Genomic DNA, 19257 nt, shown 5'->3' with positions numbered 1-19257 from the left:
TTATAGGTGTGAGGGAGGGAAGGATTAGATTGTTGTGGAGTAGATTTACATAGATGAGCACAACATTGTGGGCTGAAAAGTCTGTAATGTTCTATGTTCTACAAATGTAAGGGGCATGAAGTTTTCTGAATACACAAAAATTGTACTGCATTGCCTCGCAATTCTATTTCTCTTTTTGCCCAACTAACCACCCTTGCAGTCCAAAACTTCATTTATTGTGTTTTTTTTTAAATTGTCAAAATTATACTGCTGCTACTGAGAATGGAAAATTGAAGCTTTGAAGATAAAATAGATAAATTTGAGGATAAATTAGATAAACTGGGGCAGCATTATTTGGAGTTAAACAGGAAAGTCTGCAGATGCTGTGATTGGAGCAATACATAAAAGTGTTGGCAAAACTCAGAAGGTCACGCAGCGTCCATAGAAAGCAAAGGCATATAATCAATGTACCTGTGGCCCTTGTCAAGGTATGAGTGGAAAACAGTGGCGGATTAACTACCACCCGATGCCCCTAGGCTGAGCTTTAGTAAGGCTCCCCCTGACCTTGCCCCCAGCCCCACCCTTTGTTGAATAGAATAAAATGATGTTAAGTTACCTTAAATAACATGGTTATACTATGTATAATGTACTACATGTATAAGCAAGAAATCTAACTGTAGCAACAACCCTTTGCAGAAGTGCTTTCATGTAATCACGTTCTGACTGGTATTGTCGAGTGATCAAGCGTGGTCTTCACTTGAAAACATCCTGCAGTTAAAACAGAATGGAGAATAGAACAGCCAACTTCTCTTGATTTCCTGCCATTTGTAAGGGAGCGGTAAAACAGGGACTTAATAAAGTAACGTTTCTGTTTACCATCATATTTTATAGATTTCACAATGCTAGCATTTATGTTCCAACAGGCTTCTCTCCCTGACTTTAACCAGCAGACGCGCATGTCTACGCCAACTCATGATGTAATAAGGTGGTCATAGTAAATAGAATCTCGCAGCTGCAGTATGAGGTGAAAAAAAAATATGCAAAAGAACTGAAAGATCATCCGAAGTATCACATGTACACTCAATTAAACCATTTTTCTTTGCTCTCAGGTTCCCCCCCCCCCCCCCTCCTCCCTTCCAGGCCCCCTAAGCTACTAAGTCCACTCAGCCTATTGGTTAATCCTCCATTGGTGGAAAGTAGGTAGGTGTCTTAATAAAAAGGTAAGGGGAGGAGGGAAGAAGGGGCAGGGGGAGGAGCATTGGCCACCAGGCATGAGGTCATCATTTTACTTGGAACAGCCGAGAGGAAATTTGACTGAGGTTATAAAATTATGACAGGCTTTAGCGGACTAAGTATGAAGAATCTATTTCATTTTAAAAAATAGATCAAAAAGCAAAAGAGGCAGATTTAAGGTATTGGTAGAAGGAAGAAAAAAGAGAAGGTCATAAACCTGTTTTTCATCATCAGATGGTGGGAATCTGGAACCCATTGCCCAATGGAGTGGAAAAAGCAGAAAGCCACGCCACATTTTGCCACATAGTGGAAGAGCCTATGCTGGAAGGTAGGATTAGTTACATCTTTTTCAGTCAGCACAAATGTATGAGCTGAATGGGCTGCGTCTGTGTTGTAAGTATTTTTCATGATTTCTAATGGATCTATATAACAGATCTGACCATGTTACCTTATTGGTCGCCAAGGACAACAGCCACATCCATTAGCATTGGCAGGTGGTGGCTTTAGATTGAATGTCACTCAAATACTCTCTTTGCCCCAGTGGTTCAAAAGCCACAACTATTCTTTCAATTTGAAATTTAAGCCCTGGCCATTAAACAAAACATGTGTGAAGATTCATTCATTTTCTTGTCACTCACCGTTCTCGAGGGGAGTTAAAAGAGTCTTCAGCCGAGCGGGTATAAAGTCGTGATAGTAGATGCAACCGGGAAATGGTCCTCCAGATATATCAATTTATAGGTGCACTCACATCAATCTGCAACCCAGAACAACATGACAATAGATGACAGCAGGTTTGAGAGATGCTGTCACCTCAGAGCAATTGCCCTTCCAGTCAAAGGGAAACGCAGGAACGTATTTCTCTTTATTAGTATTTTTTAGGATGTGGATGGACATTGCTGACGAAGCCAGCCCATCCCTTACAGCCCAGAATGTGGACTTGCTCAGCAATTTCTGAGGACATTGTAGAGTTAATCACATTGCTTCAGTTCCAGAGTCACTCATAGAATCACAGGACCACACAGCATAGAAGCAGTTCCTTCTGCCCAACTTGTCCATGCTGACCGAGATGCCTATCTGAGCTAGTCTCATTTGCCTGCACTCTGTCCGTATCCCCCAGCCATTCCCTATTGATATACCCATTCAATTCACTTTTAACTTCTGTCATTGTACCTGCCTCTGGCCCCTCATTCCATATACATACTACCTTCAGAGTGTAAAGGTTAGCCCTCAGATCCACTCACCTTAAATATATTCCCTCTTGTTTTAGATTCTCCTATCTTGGGGAAATGTCTGTGTTCAATTCCCTTTATCTGTGTTCTTTATGATTTTATGTACCTCAATAACATTTATTTTTCAGCCTCCTTTGCTTCAGGAAAAAAGGTCATTACCTCTCCAGTGGCTCCTTATAACTCAAGTTTTCCAGTCTCAGAAACATCCTTGATGATCTTTTTGCACCCTTTCCAGCTTAATTGTATCCCAATAGCAAGGCAGCCAGAACAGCACACAATATCCTAAATGTGGCTTTCCCTTATACAGCTGTAACATGATATCCCAACTCCTGTCCTCAATGCCTTTACAATGAAGGCAAATGTGACATATGGTTTGTGCGCCATTATGTTTACCTATGTCATCACTTTCAGGGAAGTATGTACCTTTTGGTCTCTCTAATCTACAAGACTCCCACATTTACAGTGCAGTCCTGCCCTGGTTTAACTTAACCAAAATACAACACCTCAAATTTATCTGAATTAAACACCACCTGCCTTTCCTTGACCCACTGCCTCAGTTGATCTAGGACCCTTGTAACCTTTAGATAACTTTCCGCATTGTCTACTACATCACCAATTTCAGTGACATATGCACACCGACTAACAATGGCATCTGTTTTCTTACCAGATCATTCATTTAAGTGATGAACTATGGTGGTTCCAGCACCGATCCCTGCAGCCCTGAAATCCGACCCTCCACCATTATCCTCTGTCTCCTAATGTCAAGCCAATTCTCTATCTGATTCGCTAGCCTGTCCTGAATCCCATGTGATCTCACCTTCCTAACTGCCCACCATGCAAGACTTAGTCAAATATTTTGCTAAAGTCCATGTTAGCTATATCTATGACCCTGCCCTCATCCATCCTCAGTCACTTCTTCAAAAGCGCAATCAAATTCATGTGATACTATTTCCTATACATAAAGTCATACTGATTATCCCTATCAGTCCTTGTTTTTCCAAATGCAGGTAGATCCTGTCTCTCCAAATCCCCTCCAGTAACTTACCCACTGCTGATAATAAACTCACCTGTCAGTAGTTCCCAAATTTTCTTGCAGCCCTTCTTAAATAAAAACATAATAGCCACATTCCAGTCTTGCAACACATCATCTGTATCTCCTTCTTTCTTTGGCTTGGCTTCGCGGACGAAGATTTATGGAGGGGGTAAAAAGTCCACGTCAGCTGCAGACTCGTTTGTGGCTGACAAGTCCGATGCGGGACAGGCAGACACGATCTGTATCTAATGATGAAGGAAATAGCCCCACCAGGGCTCCCACAATTTTTCCATAGGTTCCCACATTGCCCTAGGATTTACTAGATAGGTTCCAGGGACTTATCTACCTTTATACTTGTACATTTTATGACCTCTTCATTTCTTCTTCTGTAACCTGGACTATCTTCAAGACATTGCTCTTAACTGTAACACAGAGTCTTTTCAAAACATCACTATTAACTTCCCCAAGATTTCTACCCTCCACATCTTTCTCCATGGTAAATACAGATGAGAAATTTAGGACCTCACCCACCTTCTGTAGTTCCACACAATAGATGAGCTGGTTGATCTTCAAGGGGGCTTATTATCTTCCTAGTTAGTCTTCTGTCCTGAATATATGTAAAATCTCTTCAGGTATTCCTTTATATCCCAGAGCTACCTCAAACTCTTCCTTGCCCTTTGTATTTCTCTCTTAAGTATACTCCTACATCCCTGTGCTCCTCAAGCAATTCCTAGCTGTCTGTACCTAATTAATTCCTTACTTTGACCAGAGTTCTGGTCATCTTGGGTTGCATAATCCTGCCAGGCTTGCCCTTCACTCTAAAAGGAACATAATGCCCCTGAACTCTCCCTTTCTCTCTTTTAAAAGCCTCCAATTTACCAGATCCACCTTTGCCTATAAATAGTTCCTCCTAATTAACCTTTAAAGTTCTTGCCCAATACCATCACAATTGGCCTTACTCTAATGTAGTATTTTGATTTGTGGGCCAGTCCTACCTTTTTACAACTATTCTAAAACTCATTATTATTACTTTTCTCAAAATGCTTCCCCACTGTCACAATAACCTGCTCCGCCTAGATTCACAATAGGAAATCTAGTGTTAGAACCATAGAACCATGGGACACTACAGCACAGAAACATGCCCTTCTAGTCTGTGCCAAACTATTTTTTTGTCTGGTCCCACTGACCTGCACTGAGTCCATAGCCCTCCATACCCCTTCCATTAAATATACTTCACAAAATTTTCTTTCATGTTACAATTGTACCCACACTCACTATTTCAACTGGCAGTTCATTTCATTTTCTTACCACTCTCTGCATGAAGTAAGTTCCCCTAATGTTCCCCTTCAATGTTTCCCCTTTCACCCTTAACCCATGTCCTCTGGTTTGTATCTCACCTAACCTCAGTGGAAAAAACCCAATTTGCAATGACTCTATCTATACCCCTCATAATTTTGTGTACCTCTATCAAATCTCCCCTTATTCTTCTAAGCTCCAGAGAATAAAGTCCTAACCTGTTTAACTTTTTCCCTATAACTCAGTTCCTCAAGTCCCGGCAATACCCTAGTAAATTTTCACTGCACTCTTTTTCAATCTTATTGATATTTTTCCTGTAGATAGGTGACCAAAACTGCACACAAAAATACTCCATATTTGACTTCACCAATATTTTATAAAACTTTACCATACCATCCCAACTCATGTACTCAATAATTTGTTTTATGAAGCCAATTATGCCAAAAGCTTTCTTTACAACCTTACCTACCTGTGATGCCACTTTCAGGGAATTATGTATCTGTATTCCCAGATCCCTCCATTCTATCACACTACACTCCTTAGTACCTTACCATTTACCATGTATGTCCTAATTTGTTTTTCCATTCCAAAATGCAACACCTCGCACTTGTCTGCATGAAATTCTATCTGCCATTTTGTAGCCCATTTTCCAATTAGCCCTCTGCAAGCTTTCAAAGCCTTCCTTGCTGTCCACTACAGCTCCAATCTGCATGCCATCTGTAAACTTGCTGATCCAATTTGCCATATTATCATCCACATCATTGATATAGATAGCAAACATCAATGGAACTATCACTGTTCCCTGAGACACACCACTAGTCACAGGCCTCTACTGAGAGGCAATCATCCACTAACCCTCTCTGGCCTTTACTGTAAAGCCAATGTCAAATCCAGTTTACTACCTCGTCATGAATACAGAGCGACTGAACCTTCCTGACTAATCTTTCATGTGGGACCTTGTCAAAACCTTTACTAAAGTTCCTGGACTGGAAAGATTTGCCAATAGCTTTAATTGGTTGAGTGAATTGTATAAAAATGAATGTATTTCCTAGACTTCTGTATCTTTCAATCTATTCCTTGTAATATTCCTAAAAAATTTTTAGAGTTGAAGACAGCAGTCAGGAAATTTTTATGGAAGGGGAAAATGTCAAGAGTATCTATTCATAAATTAACAGGGAAATATGAATTAGGGGGATTACAACTTCCAAATTTTAAACTTATTATAAGGCCACTCAGTTAAAATTTATTACTAGAATGTTCGATCTTGATAGTTCTTTGACTTGGAAGGATACAAAAATTAAATAGGATAGAAGGGATCAATTTGTTTATAAATGGAATGCTAAATTGTTAGGTTCTTAAAAGTCGCCAATTTTATCTCACTTGATAGATATTTTGGATGGGATAAATAACAAAATTGGTACTCCAGGTAAAATATCTAGATATACTTTGTATCAGAATAAACTTTATCCTTTATGGATAATCTTCTTAAGATTTGGGATCAGGAAGGGATTAAGATAGTAAATAATTGTAATGAATTAAACCGATTTCTTTCATTTCAAAGAAGGGAAGAAAAGTTATCGAGTTCCAACTCAGACTTTTTTTTATTATCAAACTAAATTGATGTTGTATGATTCTTTTGGGAAGAATTTGTTTCTTCCAAAAGAATAAAAATTTGAAATGATGGTTGGTGACAGAGGAAAAAAAGATTTATATTTGAAATATTTAAATTATTGCAACAGAAAATGTGTAAAATTGATTTGCACTAAAATAGGAAAAGGATTTTGGACTTGATTTGGATAGAAATCATTGGAAAACTATTTGTAATGATGGTATTGTAGCGGCAGCTACTCTGCTCCTGCAATAACACACACACAACCAGATGGGTTGAGCTCAGTGAGCAGACTAGTTTATTGCAGGCTGCTGGGCTGCACTTATACTCCCAGCCTGGACCTGGCTGAGAACCGCACTGGAGGGCGCTGATGTCACCCGGGCATCAATTGGTCCCCCAGCGCGGGCTTCTGAGCCTCGTGCTGGGAGGAAGGGAAAACCCCTGATGGCGCCATTTTGACCGGCTGCCCCGCCACATGGCTTACAAGTGGGGCCGCTTCGCCTGCCTAGTGGTGAGCCACCACACAGCCGCCCCCCCCCCCCCAGAACCAGTGCCAATGTCCTTTTTCGGCAGGCAGTCTCACTTCTTGGGCTAGGTTACAACCATGGGCTCGGTGGGATCAAGATGCACTGGCTTCAGCCTGTCCATGGTAGACAGCTCCCACCTGCCGCCAATGTCCAGCGTGAACATAGAGACAGAATGTATGGCCCCTCGTACAGTTGCTGCAGAGGTGCCGCAGTTGGGCCCCGCCGAACAAAAACGTACTCCGTGGAAAGCAGTTCATTGGGAACCTGAAACAGTCGGGTGCCATGCCTGGGCAACGGTGGGGGTTTAAACAAGTCCAAGCGTGCCCTGAGTTGAAGAAGTAGTTCCCACTGGGGATTGTGAGGTGCGTTGACAAACCCACCAGGTAGTGCCAGCGGCGCACCGTAGACCAGCTCAGCTGATGACGTCTGCAGATCTTCCTTGGGAGTGGAGCGGATGTCCAGGAGCACCAAGGCAGTTCGTCCGCCCAGTCATGACCGGTGAGTGCCGACTTAAGGTGGCGATGCAGACGTTCGACCAGTCCATTGGCCTGCGGGTGGTAGGCCGTGGTGTGGTGTAGCTAGATCCCCAACCTGAGCTGTGCCTAGAGCGCAGATGTGAACTGGGCACCCCGATCACTGGTGAGGTGACCCGGGATGCCGAACCGGGTGACCCAACCATGCAACAATGCTCGGGAGCAGGAATCAGTGGAGGCATCTGGCATAGGGTTCGCCTCAGGCCAGCGAGTGGTGCAGTCCATCATCATAAACAGGTAACGGTTGCCCAGGAAAATGGGTAAGGGCCTGACGATGTCCACGTGAATGTGGCTGAATCGTTCCCAGATGTGCTCAAACTCCTGTACGGGTGCCCTGGTGTACCTGCGCACCTTGGACATCTGGCAATGGATGCTGGTCCAGCCTGCGATCTGCTTCCACAGCCCATGCCATACGAACCGTTCTGTCACCATCTGGACCGTAGACCTGATGGATGGAGGTGAAAGGTCATGGATATGACGGAAGACCTGCCTGCGCCACTGCTGGGGTACCACTGGTTGCGGGGTGCCCATGGAGATATCGTACAGGATGGTGCCTTCACCACTTGGAGTCAGGTCTCGGAACTGCAGGCCCAAGATGGTGGTCTTGAAGGCCCTGGCCTCCTCATCGGACTTCTGGTCCCAGGCAAGCTGGTCAAAGTTGAGGCCGGGCGTCAGCCCGCAGATGGCTGATCGCAAGAGTACATCGGCAACCACATTGTCCTTCCCTGCCTTGTGCCGAATGTTGGTGGTAAACTCCGACACGAAGGAGAGGTGATACTGCTGGTGGGCCGACCAGGGATCCTTTGCCATCGCGAGCGTCTGGGTGAGGGATTTGTGGTCGGTGAAGATGGTAAAAGTCCTCCCCTCCACAAAATAGCAGAAATGCTGCACTGCCAGGTACATGCCCAGTAAACACGTGGTCGAAGCCATTATACTTGCGTTCCGGCGGGCGGAGCAGGTGGCTGAAGAATGCCAACGGCTTCCAATTTCCATTCACCTGCAGCTCCAGGATGGCACCGATGGCTGTGGCAGAGGCATCAACAGAGAGTTCCATATGCAGGTCGGTGTGCAGGTGGGCGAGCATGGTGGCCTTTGCGAGGGCATCCTTGGTGGCCTCTAATGCAGTGCAGGCTTCTGGGTTATAAGCGAGCGTTTTGGACTTGGCTGCGATGAGGGTGAATAGCGGCTACATGATGCGTGCAGCTCCTGGGATGAAGCGGTGGTAAAAGTTGACCATACCCGCAAACTCCTGCAGCCCCTTGAGGCTGTCTGGGCATGGGAACTCCCTGATAGCAGCGACCTTCGCAGCGGCGGGCGTGGCTCCTTCAGCTGTGACGATATGGCCCAGGAACTGTAGGGTCTCTTTCCCAAAGTGGCACTTAGCCGGGTTGATGGTAAGGCCGAAGTCGGCCAGCCAGGAGAAGAGGGCGTGTAGGTGGGCCTTGTGTTGCGCCCGGTCCTTGCTGGCGACGAGGATGTCGTCCAAATAAATAAAGATGAAATCCAAGACCCTGCCCACAGAGTCCATGAGGCGCTGGAAGGTCTGAGCGCTGTTCTTGAGCCCGAACGGCTTGTGCAAGAATTCGAACAAGCCAAAGGGGATGATGATGGCCATCTTGGGTATGTCCTCAGGGACCACCAGGATCTGGTGATAGCCGCGCAGCAGGTCAACTTTGGAGAAAACCATTGCACCGTGCAGGTTGGTCATAAAGTGTTGGATGTGAGGGATGGGGTAACAGTCAGGAACTGTTGCCTTGTTGAGCCATCGATAGTCTCTGCAGTGATGTCAGCCACCGGCGGCTTTCGGGACCAGGTGGAGCAGCGAAGCCCACGGGCTGTCGGACCGCCCAATGATCCCCAGTTCCAACAGGTGCGAAAACTCCTCCTTCACCACCTGGAGCTTGTCAGGCAGGAGCCAGCATGCCTTGGCATGAACCAATGGGCCCTGGGTGGGGATGTGGTGGAACACCCCAATGGCGCGGTGAGGCAGCGAAGAACTGTGGCTTGAGGAGTGTCGGGAACTCATCCACGATTCACTGGAACTCTTCTCTGGGCGTGCTGATCGTACCCATCTGCAGTTGCTCCAAGCGGGAGGCATCGAGGCGTACGGCCTGGAAAGTACGGGAGTCCACCAGATGCCTACCTTGAATGTCCACCAGAAGCCTGTGTGCGAGGAGGAAATCTGCACCCAGGATGGCAGTTGGGAGGGATGAGACAGTGAACCAACACGCAAAATTTCATTGGCTGATCTGTAAGTGGACTGTCTTGTCTCCATAAGTCCAGATTTCTGCTACATTGGCCACACGGAGGGGAGGTCCACGAGGTCATTCCCTGGACTCTGGCCGGGATGATGCTGAACTGGGCTCCAGTGTCAACGAGGAACCACCGGCTGCTGACTGAGTCCTGCAGGTAGAGGAGGCTGTGTCCTTGGCCAGTCGCCGTAGCCATTAACAGTAGCCGGCCTGGTTGTTTCCTTGGAACGAGCAGGGCTGATGACATTTCTGAGCCTTGGCTCCCCAGCACTGGTGGTAGAAGCAGAGGCCTGGAGCGGATGCTGTGGCCTTGATTATGCTCTTGGGGGCTCCTGCAGGGGCTGGATGCTCGACCGCAGCGCTAGGGGCGGGCTTGGTATGGTCGTGCCCATGACTCGTGATCTGCTGGACCACTGAGCCATCTGGGAATCATGCGAGCCATAGCTCCTGGGCCTTTTAGGTGACCTTCCTCGTGTCGGTGAAGCTCTCCTGGACCAGCAGTGGCTGGATGTCCCCAGGCATATGATTGAGGAAAATGCGCTCAAAGAGTGGGCAGTTGGTGTGGTCACCCATGAATGCAAGCATCTCATCCATCAGCTCCATCGGGGACCTGTGCCCCAGGGCGTCGAGGTGCAGCATCCGAGCGACACGCAGGTGTCTGGATAGTCCAAGGGATCCAGTAAGCATTCACTTGATGGTCTCATATTTGTCTTCGGCGGGTGGGTGCTGAATGAGGTGCAGCACATGTCCGGCGGTGGTCTGATCCAGGGCAGCGACCACAAGTTAGAATTTGGTCGTGTCAGACAAAATCTGGCATTGGTGAAACTGAGCTTCTGCATGGCCGAACCAGGACTCCGGTTCCTGAACCCAGAATTCAGGCAGTTTTACGGCTATAGCGCTGATCCCAGGCTCATGATGGGTTCAAAGACGTTTGAACCAGTTGGGGTCACCAATTGTAGTGGCAGCTACACTGCTCCTGGAAGAACACACACAACCAGACGGGTTGAGCTCAGTGAGCAGAGGAGTTTATTGCAGGCTGCTGGGCTGCACTTATACTCCCAGCCCAGTCCTGGCTGAGAACCGTGCTGGAGGGCACTGATGTCACCCGGGCATCACGTGGTCCCCCAGCGTGAGCTTCTGAGCCCCATGCTGGGAGGAAGGGAAAACCCCCGATGACGTCATTTTGGCCGGATGCCCCACCGCGTAGCTTACAAGCAGGACCGGTTCACCTGTCTAGTGGTGAGCCGCCACAGTATGACAAAAATCATCAATGCCCAGTATAGAGTTGTAAATTATAATTTTATGCATCAATTATATTTAACTCTGGAAAGTTTGAAAAGATATATTATGATTTTTTTTCCTGATTTGCATTTTCGATGTAATAGAAGGGTACGTTTTTGCATTCAGTATGCTCTTGTGATAAGGTCTTGGTCATGTTAAGGATTGTTTACAGAATGTTTTGAAAGTAAAATCTCTTTAGATTCAAAAATGTTTTTAATTGGTGATATAAGTGGAATTTGATATATAGATTGGATAAATTTCAAATAGCTTTTTAGAGACTGGCTTTAGCAGTGGTGAGGAAATGTTTAGCAAGTACATGGAAAGATCAGATAGAACTTAATTCACAGAGATGGCATTCAGAATTGCCTTGTATTCCTTTGGAAAAAAAGATGTATAATTTGAGAGATAAATACAATATTTTCAAGAAGGTTTGGAGCCCTTATTTGGATTATTGCAATTGGAAAAACTTTGAAGATTTTGATCTGAATCTAGAAGGGTTCCCTCATTCCAGGTGGTATTAATTCTTGTTTAGGTTTATTTCTCCTCTTTTTTCATTTCTTTTTTTCTATTTCTTTATTCGGGGTTAGTTGGGGTAAGTAGGGGTGGAGATGGGAGGAAAGACTTGTATTATTGTAGGGTTTTGGGGTAGATAGAGTTTTTTAAAAAATATATATATATAAACCATGTTAAATTTGAAGATATATTTCTATTATTACATTATTGGTGTAATCACGGTTGATTATATTTAAAATAAAATATAAAAAAATGTTTGTGATCACAACAACAGCATTTCTTTCATCAACTTTCCTGGTAACCTCTTCAAAAAACTCTAAAATCAGTTGGATGGGAGGTGTCAGAGAGTAGTGGTAGAAAATTGTTTGTCCAATTGGAGGCCGGTGACTAGTGGAGTTCCTTGGTCCACTATTGTTTGTTATATATATTATATATATATTAACGATATATATATTAACGATCTGGAAGTAGGGGTGGAAAATTGGATAAGCAAGTTTGTGGATGATACAAAGATTGGTGGTGCTGTGGACAGTGAGGAAGATTACCGTAGATTAAAAGGTGATTTAGGAAGGCTGGAAGTGTGGGCTGAGAAATGGCTGATGGAATTTAATACAGATAAGTGTGAGGTGTTACATTTTAGAAAGGTAATTTTAAATAGGTCATATGCATTAAATGGTAGGCTATTGAGATGTGCAGAGCAACAGAGGGATTTAGGAGTGATGGTAAATAGTACCCTCAAGGCTGATACTCAGGTAGATGGTGTGGTGAAGAAGGCATTTGGAATGTTGGCCTTCATAAATCGGAGTTTTGAATTCAAGAGTAGGGAGGTTATGATGAAAGATAACCAAGGCATTGGTGAGGCCAAATTTGAAGTACTGTGTACAGTTTTGGTCACCAAATTATAGGAAAGATATAAACAAAATAGACAGCGTGCAAAGAAGGTTCATGAGAATGTTGACAGGATTTCAAGGTCTGAGTTACAGGGAAAGGTTGTGCAGACTGGAGCTTTTTTCTCTGGAGTGTAGAAGATTGAGAGGGGACTTGATAGAGATTTTAAAAGGGACAGACAGAGTAAACGTGGATAGGCTTTTTCAGTTAAGAGTAAGGAAGATTCAAACTAGAGAGCATGGTTTAAGATTGAAGGGGGAAAATTATAAGGGGAACATGAGGGGAAATTTCTTTACGCAAAGGGTGGTAGGGATGTGGAATGAGCTTCCGACAGATGTGCTCGAGGCGGGATCATTAGTTACATTTAAGGAAAGACTGGATAGTTACATGGATAGCAGAGGACTGGAGGGGTATGGATCAGGTGCTGGTCAGTGGGACTAGGAGGGTGGGGATTTGTTACGGCATGGACTAGTAGGGCCGAACTGGCCTGTTCTGTGCTGTATGGTTATATGGTTATATGGGTTATTTTTGGAGCCTTTTTTAAACAATGGAACAACATGAGCTATCTTTCATTCCTCTGGATTCTCACCCATAGATGAGGGCATTTTAAATATATCTCCCAGTACCCCTGCAATTTCTACACTAGTTTCCCTCAAGGTCCAAGGGAATACCTTGTCAGGCCCTGGGGATTTATCCCCCCATATCAGAATCAGAATCAACTTTATTGTTATGACCAGGTGCCATGAAATGTGTTGTTTTATGGCAGCATTATTGAACATTACAGCTGCAAAAGTTGCAATAAATTACATTTCTGTACATACACAATTTAAAAAAAAGTGCAAGAGAAAAAGAGTGAGGTAGTGACTGTTGTTCATTGTCCATTCAGAAATCTGATGGCAGTGGGGAAGAAGCTGTTTTTATAGTGTTGGTGTTAGTCTTCAGGCTTTGAGACTGAAAACACCTCCTCCTCCTCTTTAATCTGTATCGTTTCCCTTACCTCATTGCTTGTTTGCCTCACTTCCATAAACTTTGTGTTAGGTTCCTGAGTAATACCGATGCAAAAAGTCCATTTAAGGTCTCCCCTATCTCTTTTGGCTCCATACATTACTTATTGCATTGATCTTCATGAGGACAAATTTGGTCTCTTATTATCCTTTTGCTCTTAATAAAAGACCTTAGGGTTTTCCTTCACCTTGTCTGCCAAGCAACTTCATATCTTCTTTCGTCCCTCCTGATTTCCTTCTTATTTTTTCTTGCATTTTTTATACTCCTCAGATGCCTCATTTGCTCCTTGATGCCTATACCTGCTATACACTTCTCTCTCTTCTTCTTAAACAGATCCCCAATATCCCTGAAAAACCAAGGTTTCCTTTCATGTTAACTTTTACCTTTATTCCTGACTGGACCACCTGTACTCTCAAAATTTTGATTTGAAGGCCTTCCACTTAACGAGCACATTCTTGCCAATCCATGCTTTCTAGATCCTTTCTCATTTCCTCAAAATTGGCAAAATTAGCAACTCAATGAGTGGACTAATCCTTATCCAAAATTAAACTAATGGCATTATGATCACTGGACCCCTACCCCTACCTGTCCTGTCTTGTTTCCCCAACAGGAGATCCAGTGCAGCCCTCTCTCTAGTTGGTACTTCAACATATTGACTTAGAAAATTTTCCTGAACACATTTGACAAACTCTAAGCCATCCAACCCTTTTACAGTATGGGAGTCCCGGACAATATGTGGAAAGTTAAAATCATCTACTATCACAACTTTATGTTTCCTGCAACTGTCTGCTATCTCTCTGTGGCTCTGCTCCTCCAATTCTCACTGACCATTGGGTGTGGCATCTTCTCTAAAGGGACATCTACATGTGGGATTATCCGTCCACTCCACCACTCTCACATCCCAGATGAACTCGGCAAATTATAAATAAATGACAGCATTGTTAAAGAAAGTAAACTCCTCTATCATGAGGCACTTTTTTTTGAGTATGTACAGAATTGTCACAGTTATATTCTAATATATGTCATGTTTTATTGAGTTGCACTGCTACATTGTTGCACAATTAGGCTGCTATAAAGCAATGCAAATAATTACTGAATTCTAGTTGACAGTTAAGTAATTACATAGTTACACCATCATAATGTTATACAGTTAGATTGTTATTTTTTACAAGATATATAGTGATAGAATTTAATTGTCAGTGTTCAAAACTACTCATTTTCTATCCCTCCACTGTATGGGATGCCTCTCCATTGTCTGACCAACATATTTACCCTGCATAGGAGGATAAGATGTAGAAACAAGATTAGGCCACTGAACTTGCTCTGACTGATAGTTTATCTCAGTGCTTCGTGCCCACATCCAAATCCTTTATTTCCCTTGGCATCAAAAAAATTTATTGATCTCTGTCTCAATAACTGAGCCCTTTCTATTCTCTCAAGATTCCAAGGATTCATTTGGCTAAAGACACTTCAAGTCAAGTCAAATCAAATTTATTGTCATCTGATTTCCCAAGAAGAAAGCAATGAAACAGTGTTCTCTAGTCCTCAGTGAAAAACATTCAGACACACAACCAGACAAACAATATATTTGCATGACAAGTATTCATATACACAAATAAATATTATTTTCATAAATATGAGAGTCTCGGATGGTTAGTGGGAGCAGTTCCTTTGGTCGTTCAGCATTCTTACTGCCTGTGGGAAGAAGCTTGGTGGTTCTGGCTCTGATACTCCTGTATCCCTCTCCCGACGGGAACAGCTGAAAGATGGCAGGGGGTCCTCAACGATTTTGCATGCCCACTTCAGACAACGATCCCAATAGATCACATTGATGAGGGGTGGGGAGGGAGAATCCAGTATTCTCTCTGCCATCTAATGGTCATGTGGAGTGATCTCTGATGAATTTCTCTTCATCTGTGCCTGAATGGCATGACTTCTCATTTTGAGATTGTGACCCTTGGTTATCGAAACCCCAGCCATGGGGTGGGAGCAGCATCAACTAGTCTGCCACATTGCCCTTCATACATCAAACCCACCATCCTTCAAACTAATCTGCTGAACCTTTGTTGATCTCCCCTAATCAGAGTATTTCCTCCTTTAGTTCAAGAGATAACACAAACAAACAAAACTGAAACATGGCACCTTTACTCCAGTGTTCAAATCCTCATGATAAATGCTAACAAATTACTTTCCTTCCTAATTCCTAATTGCTTCATATTTTGCCTTCCCAATGGAAGTATTTCAATATTTTTGGTGGGCAGAGAATACACAAGAAAAATCTTAATTTCATTATCATCTATCTGTCCAAGTTCCTTCTTCACGTTGAGGGCAGGTGTCATATGTCCCTGCCAGCATGCTCAATGGCATAGTTTCAGAGTGGAACAGAAATGGATGTCCAAGATATGTAGTGGGCCATCAGCAGTAGTGGAAATGTATTCTTCTATGTAACCCAAAATCTTTCTCCCTTTACCATTAAAATCAAGCCAGAGTCCAACTGGAATAAAGAAGAGCTTGCCCAGAGCAACCTAAAATGTTAGAAGCTTCATATTCCAAAGCATCCTGGAACCAATACTTTCACAAGAGCCTTGAAATATCCAGTCGTGATGTTTGGTGCCAAGTGATCACCTAACAAAATTAGGAGTTCCATGAACACCCACCTCCTCAATGATGAATCCAGCTGGAGTGCAAGGTGCAAGACTGAAATATCTTCAAGCATCTTCAGCAAGAAGTATCATGAGGATGATGAATTTGGCCTCTTCCTGTGTACCCAGCATCACAACCCATCTGAAGTGGTGGAGCCAATGGGACAATGGATGCTGGCTTTAGCCCCACTGTACCACTGCAGCCAGGGTGCTTCCATTCAGCAATAACATGAGAATTTATTGAAGAATCTGTAAAATTATCCAAGTATTCCCTGTCCAAAAAAAAACTAGGAAAAAATCCAACTTAATTATTGCCTCATAACTTACAAGATACTATTGGTCATGATATCGAACAGCATTTACTCACCTGTTCACTTGATGCTTAGTTTGATTTTGAGAGGTCAACTTAGATTCAGATTATAGCCTTGGGTAGTACATATGGGCACAAGACCTGAATTCTAGCATTTAGACCAGGTTTCCAGGCATTTAGGCATGACTATAGAATGAAAGAGCAATCTCTATGAGTGGAAGAGACATAGATTGAGTTTAAAAAGGGAACTCAATGCAAGGAAGGGAGCACAGTGCATGGAGAAGGCCATTCATATGCTTCTATGCTGAGGGGTAATGAACACATAGCATCAGTTGTAGCTTCTTCAATCTCCGATTTTAAAGATTGCCTGAGCAACAATAACTCAAGCCTCTCCATAAATAGAGAGGACACTTAACTATGCAACGAACCAAACTTCACAAACCTCAAGGCAGACAATCCAAAGAGTTACATGGCACCAAGATTCTTGCATTGATATTGAATATAGTCTCCTTATTTTCTTGATAGAAAAATTAAGTCTTAATTATGCTTTAGAACCATCAAAGCAATTGGGTGACAGAACATCGATAAGAGAGTAACATTTGGAAATAGAGATTAATAAGACAGAGTCCTAACTGGCAACAACTATGTAATTACTACTCAGGCCTTTCATTCTACGATGATAGGCTTGTTTTATAAGAACAAAGAATAGATTGAATCTATAATGTGACATACAGGACAGAACAGATTTGATTGGAGTTTGACAACATTGATATTTGAAGACATTTCACCTGTTGAGTTAAAATTTGGAAGATGGTCTCAGAACCAGATATCAATCTCTGAATATTGATATGGGAGGAATTACTTCTCTGAAAGGTTTGAGGATCTTTGCAAGTCAAGGAAGCAGTGATAGTTGAGTCATTAAGTATATTCAGGACAGTGACATCAAGTCATTAGAGAAAGATTGGAAAAAAGAGTTGGGACCAACATCAGATTGGCCATAAACATCTGTAACGGCAGAACAGGCCTTGATATTAGGTTTAGGAACTTCTTAAGAACATACAATGCAGTGTAATTATAGGACACACCTTACCACACTGATGTACAATAACACATACATGACCCTACACTGCTATACAATTACACGTACACACCCTCCCACACTGATATTCTTTCTTTTCTTCTTTTCTTCTTTGGCTTGGCTTCGCGGACGAAGATTTATGGAGGGGGTAAAAAGTCCACGTCAGCTGCAGGCTCGTTTGTGGCTGACCAGTCCGATGCGGGACAGGCAGACACGATTGCAGCGGTTGCAAGGGAAAATTGGTTGGTTGGGGTTGGGTGTTGGGTTTTTCCTCCTTTGCCTTTTGTCAGTGAGGTGGGCTCTGCGGTCTTCTTCAAAGGAGGCTGCTGCCCGCCAAACTGTGAGGCGCCAAGATGCACGGTTTGAGGCGTTATCAGCCCACTGGCGGTGGTCAATGTGGCAGGCACCAAGAGATTTCTTTAGGCAGTCCTTGTACCTTTTCTTTGGTGCACCTCTGTCACGGTGGCCAGTGGAGAGCTCGCCATATAATACGATCTTGGGAAGGCGATGGTCCTCCATTCTGGAGACGTGACCCATCCAGCGCAGCTGGATCTTCAGCAGCGTGGACTCGATGCTGTCGACCTCTGCCATCTCGAGTACCTCGACGTTAGGGGTGTGAGCGCTCCAATGGATGTTGAGGATGGAGCGGAGACAACGCTGGTGGAAGCGTTCTAGGAGCCGTAGGTGGTGCCGGTAGAGGACCCATGATTCGGAGCCGAACAGGAGTGTGGGTATGACAACGGCTCTGTATACGCTTATCTTTGTGAGGTTTTTCAGTTGGTTGTTTTTCCAGACTCTTTTGTGTAGTCTTCCAAAGGCGCTATTTGCCTTGGCGAGTCTGTTGTCTATCTCATTGTCGATCCTTGCATCTGATGAAATGGTGCAGCCGAGATAGGTAAACTGGTTGACCGTTTTGAGTTTTGTGTGCCCGATGGAGATGTGGGGGGGCTGGTAGTCATGGTGGGGAGCTGGCTGATGGAGGACCTCAGTTTTCTTCAGGCTGACTTCCAGGCCAAACATTTTGGCAGTTTCCGCAAAGCAGGACGTCAAGCGCTGAAGAGCTGGCTCTGAACTGATATACAATTACACAAACACCCTCCCACACTGATGTACAATTACACAAACACCCTCCACACTGATGTACAATTACACATACACACCCTCCCACACAGATGTAGAATTACACACACACCCTTCTACAGTGATGTACAATTACACAAACATCCTCCTACAGTGATGTACAATTACACACACACACACACCTCCCACACTGATGTACATTTACATATACACCCTCCCACAATGATGTGCAATTACACACATACCCTCCCACATTGCTGAACAATTACACACAATCTCCCATACTGATGTACAATTACACACACCCTCCCACACTGCTGCCCAATTATCGATACACCGTAGAATCTCCCAGAGTGCTGTACAATTGCAGCACACACCCTCCACATAATGCGGCCCTATTACACCACACTCCCTCCCCACACAGCTGCACAATTACACCACATATTCCCCTACCTCACATACACTGAGGCACATTTACAAAATATAGGCAATTATCAGTTTGATTGTATAGATGGTCAGATTCAACAGCACTAGGGAATGTGACAGCAGGATGCAATCAGAGAGCAGGGTGTCCAGGTGTGTTAGAGAGTGCGAGCTCAAATTGCCCAACGAGCAGGGACTCGGTTTTGCGGAGGTGTCTGCAGAAAATTATGGAGATTCATGGGGAGGCAATCAGCGAGCCTGGGTCATGGGAGGCATGAGACAGTGATTTCTAACTCCATGGCTGCCTGCTTCTTACTGTTGTTAATGACCTCAGGGCAGTGAACAC

The 19257-nt window shown here is 44.0% G+C and overlaps 1 long non-coding RNA gene across 1 annotated transcript in view; it reads right to left on the bottom strand.

Annotated features, from left to right (window-relative positions):
• Positions 1-1855: 1855 nt before the first annotated feature.
• Positions 1856-19257, bottom strand: part of LOC138739032 (uncharacterized) — a 53258-nt gene continuing 35856 nt past the window's right edge. The window contains exon 3 of the long non-coding RNA XR_011341966.1: positions 1856-1966. This is a non-coding gene — a long non-coding RNA (uncharacterized lncRNA). The remainder of the gene's footprint in view (positions 1967-19257) is intronic.

This window comes from Narcine bancroftii, chromosome 7, assembly GCF_036971445.1.
Source record: "Narcine bancroftii isolate sNarBan1 chromosome 7, sNarBan1.hap1, whole genome shotgun sequence".
Classification (NCBI taxonomy): Eukaryota; Metazoa; Chordata; class Chondrichthyes; order Torpediniformes; family Narcinidae; genus Narcine; species Narcine bancroftii.
This window is presented reverse-complemented; position numbering and strand designations above follow the sequence as displayed.